The sequence below is a fragment of the Macrotis lagotis genome, chromosome 5, assembly GCF_037893015.1.
Source record: "Macrotis lagotis isolate mMagLag1 chromosome 5, bilby.v1.9.chrom.fasta, whole genome shotgun sequence".
NCBI lineage: Eukaryota > Metazoa > Chordata > Mammalia > Peramelemorphia > Peramelidae > Macrotis > Macrotis lagotis.
This window is the reverse complement of record NC_133662.1, coordinates 218,703,157-218,710,797: the sequence shown is the minus strand read 5'-3', so window position 1 is coordinate 218,710,797 and position 7,641 is coordinate 218,703,157. Positions and strand designations below refer to the sequence as shown.

The window sequence follows — 7,641 nt, the reverse complement described above, 5'->3', positions numbered from 1 at the left end:
ATAGATTTTTAGGGCTATGGGGAAGGAAGATATTAATGGAGGCGAGATATATATAATGGCTTTCACATTTATATAGCATCATAGAACTCTTTCTTTCAAACATATATAGGATAATTGTCACAAAAATAACTTTGAAGTTTTCAAAATGCTTTATAAATAAATATTATCTCTTTTTTCACTACAACTCTGTGAGGTAGGCATTATTATTATTTTTATTTTATGCATGGGGAAACTGAAGCTGAGAGCTATTAAATGACTTGCCCAGAGTCACACAGCTAGTAAGTATCCAAGGCAAGATTTGAACTCAGGTCTTCCTGATTCCAAGTTTAGTGCTTCATCTATTTGTGCCACTTAGCTTCTTTCATAAGGAAGTAATGCAAGTCTTCTTGTCCCCATTCTATGGATGAGGAAACTGAGACTCAGGCAGCTTTGACACTTGCTGTTTTGTTCTCCATTGTGGTTTAATGGTAGATTCTGAAGCTTTACCTATTCATACCTGAAAGAAGCAAGCCTGGGTTTGGAGTCAAAATATTCCGAAGACCAAGGTTTCAGTTCCTATTCTCCATTTGTTAGCTGAGTGACCTAGGACAAAAAGTCAGTATCTTAAAGTCAGTTTCTCCCTCCCTCCCTTCCTTCTTCTATCACTTCCTTCCTTCCTTCCTTCCTTCCTTCCTTCCTTCCTTCCTTCCTTCCTTCCTTCCTTCCTTCCTTCCTTCCTTCTTCTCTTCCTCCTTTCCTCTCTTCCTCCCTCCCTTCCTTCTTCCATCACTCCCTTCTTTTTTTCCTCTCTTCCTCCCTCTCTCCTTCCTTCCTTCCTCCCTTCCTCCATGGATATAGACAGAGATAAATCCTAGCCTGATAACCCCTTTCTGAAGAAAGCAGAGTAACCAGGCTTCTGGTCCTACCTTCTGCTTCCATTTCTGGCAGGAATTAAAGTCTTCCTTGGAGAAAGCTTTGGGGGACAACTGGCTAGAAATGTCTACTCAGCTTCCCCATGCTACATGGGGGAACAATTTCACTACATACATACATACATACATACATACATACATACATAAAAACTCCATATTGTTGTATAGATATAGTATATATAGATATAGATATAAATTAGATTAGATATAGAGATAGAGATAGAGAAGAGATAGAGATAGAGAGATAGAAATAGAGATATAGATCAGATATAGATTAGATATAGATATAGATTAGATAGATAGAGATAGAGATAGAGATAGAGATAGAGATAGAGATAGAGATAGAGATAGAGATGATATAGATATAGTATAGGTATAGGTATAGGTATAGGTATAGGTATAGGTATAGGTATAGGTATAGGTATAGGTATAGGTATAGGTATAGGTATAGGTATAGGTATAGGTATGGGTATAGGTATAGATTAAGTATAGATGATAGAAATAGATATAGATATAGATATAGATGATATAGATATAGATGATATAGATATAGATATAGATATTGATATACATATACATATAGATACAGATACAGATTAGATGATAGATAGATATAGAGATAGAGATAGAGATAGAGATACAGATACAGATACAGATACAGATACAGATACAGATACAGATAAAGATTAGATCATAGATAGATATAGATATAGATATAGATACAGATACAGATTAGATTATAGATAGATATAGATATAGATATAGATACAGATACAGATACAGATACAGATATACATATACATATACATATACATTAGATAGATATAGATATACATATAGATTTATCATAACTAGATGTAAACATATATATGTTGGTTGCTGTCCTTTGTGCTTAAAGAGGATAAAAATGACATCACGATATAGTATGTTCGACTGTGACTGATCATATCAAGGCAAGCTCAAAAGGCTCTACCACAAGATGGCATAAATTGTTCCTGTAAACAACTGGGCTGGATTCTCTAAATTTATGAATCTCACTTCTCTTTTGAACATCTTCTATTCTGCTTTGCTCATAGAGCACAACATCTTTTTTGATGTGGGCATGCCATGCTGGGCAGTTCTTTGCCATCATCTCCCATGTCATGCAATTAATTCCAAAGTCATGTATTTATGTGTGTGTGTATATATATATATATATATATATATATATATATATATATATGTGTGTGTGTGTGTGTGTGTGTGTGTGTGTGTGTGTGTGTGTGTTTGTGTGTGTGTGTGTGTATTTGCATATTGTAAAGAAACACATACAGTTATTCAGTGTAATTTTTATTGAAGGAAAGTCCATGCAACTCAGGACCTCAGGAAGGGGAATCTGATGGTGAGGAAGGAATGCACTCCAGAGTAGGAAAGGGGAGAGGGGAAAACTTGTGCAAGTTACAGACTCAGGAAAAGGCATGTTATTTGTGGGAACAGTAAATAATTTGGGTAGAATGTTAGTGGATGATGCTAGTATTATATTCTGGGGCCAGATTGTGAAGGATTTCAAGTATCAAATAGAAAGCTTTGCTTCTTCTTCTGGTGGCAATAGGGAGAAACTGGAATTCTTGAGACATAGAAGTGACATGGTCAGACTTGTGCTTAAGGAATATAAATTTGACAGTTGTTGGGATCGAAGCAATGGAGAGGAGAGGGAAAAAAGTAAAAACAGAGACTAGACAATAAAGACTAGTTAAGAAGCAAATGAAATAGTCCAAGTCAAAACAGATGAGTACCTGAACTAGAGTTGTAGTCATGTTGGGAGAGATAAGAGGATAAATGAGAGAGATGTTATGGACGTAGAAACATCAGTTTTCTCAAGTAATTGGATATGAGGGAGAGAGAAGAGAGAAGGATGACTCTGAGACCAGTATTCCTCACAATCCCAATCCTGGATGACTGTCCTCAATAGAAATAGGGAAACTTGGGGTCAGGAAATAGCATCAAAGTGCCTGCTTCAGCAGCACATGTACTAAAAATTGGAATGATACAGAGAAGATTAGCATGGCCCCTGTGCAAGGATGACATGCAAATTCATGAAGCGTTCCATATTTTTCAAAATAAACTAAAAAAATAAAGAAATAGCATGAAAGAGAAGATAATGGAACATAGTGGGTTTGCAATACTGAATGATGGGGCCCCCAGGTGGAGGTATCCAGCAGGTGGTAATATGGGACTGGAGTTCAGGAGAGAGAGTAGGATTGAATATGTAAATTTAGGAGTTACTTGCACTGAAATTATAACTGAACCAATGGGACTTTCAGAAGTCACTGAGAAAGGGTAAAGAGAGAAGGACAGAGCCTCAAGGGACATCTACATCTCTAGTGTTAAGTATGATGATTCCAAAAAGGAAAGGAGTTGTCAGAAAGGCTAGAGGAAAAATAGGCACAGACAGTGTCACAGAGACCTCCGGAGGAGAGAGCATTCAGGAGGAGAGGGTGTTTAACTGTTAAAAAGCTGCAAAGAGGTCAAGTATAATGAGAAGGATGAAGAAGCCATTATATTTAGCAGTTAAGAAATCATTTGTGTAGTTTCAGATGATTGGTGGGTCAGAGCCGGGTTTTAAGGGGTTGAGAAGTGAGTGGGAGATGAGAAATTGAAATCACAGAGAACAGATGATTCTTTCCCTAGATAAAGATGAGACAGAAACAAAGAGAAGGTAAGAGAGAGAGAGAGAGAGAGAGAGAGAGAGAGAGAGAGAGAGAGAGAAATAGAAAGAGATAGCATTCATTAAACATTACTGCCAGATTCAATGCTAAACAATGGGAATGCAAATTCAAGCAGAAATTTAGAAAAGGCCCTCTACTCGAAGAGCTTACACTCTAATGAGGTAAGCAACATATAACTAGGTAGTTTCATGTTTGTATGAGTGCATTAACATATATGTGTGTGTTTACATGTTTAAATATATATGTATGTATGTTTCTGAAGTAGGTAGGGCTTGAACTGAGTCTTAAAGGAAATGAGAGTAACAGAAAGGATTGAGCATTCCAGATGGTGTGACAGGGACCAGGGATGAATGGGTATGTGGGATGGTTGGTGGAAAAGAGACAAGAGATCAAGTTTTGTGTTTGAGAAACAGCAAATCCATAGAAAGTTTTATCCAATGGATCCACTTATGTGAGTTCTCCAATTGTAAATTGACTATAAAATTAGCATTATTTCAGTAAGCCATAGTCAAAACCCATGTTATATAATAGCCTCATACCTTTCACCTAAGTATGTCAAACACCTCACTTTTCTCAGTTTCAACTCACTTCTTTGAGGACCATAAAACAGAAATGGGAAATGAGACACTTATAAGAAAAAAGGAAGTTTGTTCATTGTGAAGTAGGCATTCCAAAGGGCACAGTGGAGAAGGTAGAGACATCTGAATGGATCTTGGTTAAGGAAGTGGGTGGGGGGAGAGTAGAGTTGAGGTGGATATTTGTGTAATGGTTAATTGAGATTAGAGAATATATTTTGTACATTGAGAAGTTCAGAATTACTAGGGTAGAGAGAATACAAGGGGATAGGAGTATGTGCTGAATAAACACTGAGGGCTGAGTTTAGGAAGAATATCAGTGGTTGGAGAGTGATACATTAAAGGAAGCACATTACAGGTTTTTCCTTGAGATTTAAACTAGTGGCAGATGGTGTTCTTATGGATTATTGGACCCCAAGAGGCCTGACTCAGAGCCTGGTCAGGGGGTTAGGATTTCTTACTTTCTTGGAATAAGACACTGGGGAGGAGTTGCAATGGTTTGTCTCAGAGGCCAGATTTCTTCACTGACATAGAAGGTAGTCAAGGAACTGTAGATACCATAGTTTGAGGAGACAGCAGGGTCAGGTGAATTTTTTAAAGGTAAGAATAAATTGGGGTATATTTGTAGGCAGCCAGGGAAGGAGCCTGCAGAGAAGGAGGCATTGAAGATTTAAAAAAAAACAGGAAATTATGAGAGGGAGAGAGGGGGTGGGCACCTTGGCAAGATGGGAAAGAACAGTATCAAAGGGTTAGGTTCCAGAAAAAAAACTCTACTTCTGTCTCAGAGATGAGTAAAGGAGGAATAATATAGATGTAGAGAAGAAACGACTCATAGTTGTTGGTTTCTATTTTTTTCATTAGCACACGAAGAGAAATCCTCAGCTGAGCAGGAAAGAGAAGAGGTAGTATAAGGTCTTGAGAACAGAAGAGAAAACTTGACTCTCAGCTGCTTTAACTTTCCATCTCAGGTTACTATCCATCTGCTCTGTATGTACCTTTTTTTCTATCTATTGAAAGAGTACGGGTTATCTTCCTTCTTAGAATGTAAACTCTTTGAGGGTAGGGACTCTTCTTGCTTCTGTGTGCTCAACATCCAGTCCAATGTCTCTAGTACATAATAAATTATTTAAAAAATTCTTGTTCATTGGCAGATGGTGACATGATAATCAATCAGGAAAGAATAAAAGAACTGAGGGCAGTATTGAGGACCATTTGTAGTGAACCAATTTTTGACTGACTTTCCATAGCATCATTTGATAGTTTTCAAATAAGCAAAGAAAGGAATGGTCTGTGTTTCTCTCTCTCTCTCTCTCTCTCTCTCTCTCTCTCTCTCTCTCTCTGTTTGTAGGTGTGTGTATATATGAGCCTAGGACTGGGGTTTGTTGGGGGCAGTAGGGCAAATGGTCAAGGAGTTCAAGGGTAGGGAATAGTTTAAACTGGCCAAAAGTGGGAAGGGAAGAAAGCAAGGTCAAAGAGAGTGATAGAACATCAGAACAGGGTGAGATAGGAGGACTGGAGGTTGAAGAAATTCAAGACATGAACACAGGAACAGGATGATAGGACAAGAGACCGTGATGCAGGGAGGAATTTCAGAATCTGGGTCATGGAATGTTATGATTGATATCAAGATCTAAGATTTGACCATCTCAGTGGCAGAGTCAAGAATGGAGCTCATGGACAGGTTGGGAAGGTTGATAGACTGGAAACACAAGTCCATGAGCGTGAAGGCTCATGGGGTTAGTGTTGAAAGACTGCATGCAGGATGGGCACATCCCAGGAGCTTTATAAAAGCCATAGAAGTGAAAAGGAAAGGCTATAATAGATGGGTAAGTGCTGAGCAGATATGTTGTGATCTTGTCGAAGCCGAGTTTAATGGTGAGTCTTCCCAGAGGAGGTGGGTTTTGAGCTATGTTTGGAAAGTGAGAGGCTTGGGTGAACAAAGAGGAGCTGGGCAGGTGTCCCAGGTTCCCTGAACTTTACCTGTAGCTTGCCTGAAGTTATCAAAACACTATATGGCAGCCAGTCCCTGGGTCTACGTAGGAAATTGAAATGCATTTCAATAGAAACAACTGACTTCCCTTTGTTGTGATGTTTGTCTTAGTTCAGTTCAATGAATAATGAACACACACACATGCCCACCCTCCAGGTGAACACAGCTGTGAGGAAAATGATGGGATTTTGCCAATTTTCATGCACAAGTCACAGAGAATTGGAAATAGTACAAGACAGAGAATTCAATCCACTGCCTGCCTGGACTTGGGGTGCTTGTGATGACATCCATTTCTCAACCCTTCCTCCCTCATCATCTCATCTTCCCTCTCCATGGAGATACTTTTGTTGGCCGCTGAACTGTGTTTCTTTTTGACATTTTGTCCTTTGATTCTACCCCATCTTTGTCATCTCCCCTTTTCAATCCCAAGTAATAATTCCTCTTCCACCTTTTCTCTTTTGTCACCCCTCATTTTTCTATTCTCTCTGAGAGGAGCCCATAGGATCAATTAAATTTGATGTCTAGATGCCATAAGTCACTCTCCATTGGAATAGTTGATGAATCACATACTTAGCAATAAAAAGATAAATCGTGGCTTGAGACCTCCAGAAACCCTGAAAGCAGATCTGAATTATAGGTGACTCTCTTACTTAGGGAGTGCCTAGCCAAAGGGAAACAGGTAGCCTGAGTCCTGTGTTCATAGGCCAAGAATTTTCCCTTTTAATATCCCCAGTGTGAATAGGCATAGGGCTCTTGCCTCACTTAACTCAAAGCTAGGGAAAAAATACTGCTGAGAGTTTGTGAGGCATAGCTATAAAGAACAAAAGGGAAGTGGAAAATCCTCAGGGACTCATAAGAACCAAGAACAGGCAGAAATGGTCATAGGATCATAGGCACAGAGGTGGAAATATTCAAATCACCTTGTCTAATTTCCTTATTTTACAGATAAGGAAGTTGAGACCCACAGATGTTAAGGGACTAGCCCAAGGTCATGCAGGTAGAAAGTAGCAGAGCTCAAGATACCAAATCGAGCAATCCAGCTCCAAATCCAACAGTATCTTGCTAGATTTCCTTCATAGGGAAAATCCCATTTCCTTTTTCTCCATGAGATATTTCTGACTACTTTTTTTGCAAGGCAATAGGGTTAAGTGACTTGCCCAAGGTCACACAGCTACATAATTAGTGTCTAAGGTTGGATTTGAACTCAGGACTTCCTGACTCTAGGGCTGGTGCTCTATTCACTGCACCACCTAGATGCTCCCTGACTACTTTTAAGTAATTGAGCATCAATTAAGATGTTAAAAACAACTTAGAAATAAGACAAGGACTCCATAAGCTTGTTTTCCATTTTTTTACATATTGTAATTTCAAGACGTTTTTAAAGAGAAAAGTAGCATGATTTAATAGCTGAGAGTGGGACTCAGAATCTCAAAGATCTGAGTTCAGGTTCTGCCTCT

The 7,641-nt window shown here is 38.8% G+C and overlaps 1 non-coding gene across 1 annotated transcript; it reads left to right on the top strand.

The window, feature by feature from the left end:
* The first annotated feature begins 2,898 nt into the window (after nucleotides 1-2,898).
* Nucleotides 2,899-3,006, top strand: LOC141490376 (U6 spliceosomal RNA). The gene has a single exon (XR_012469203.1). It is a non-coding gene; the product is annotated as a U6 spliceosomal RNA (small nuclear RNA).
* The last annotated feature ends 4,635 nt before the right edge of the window (nucleotides 3,007-7,641 follow it).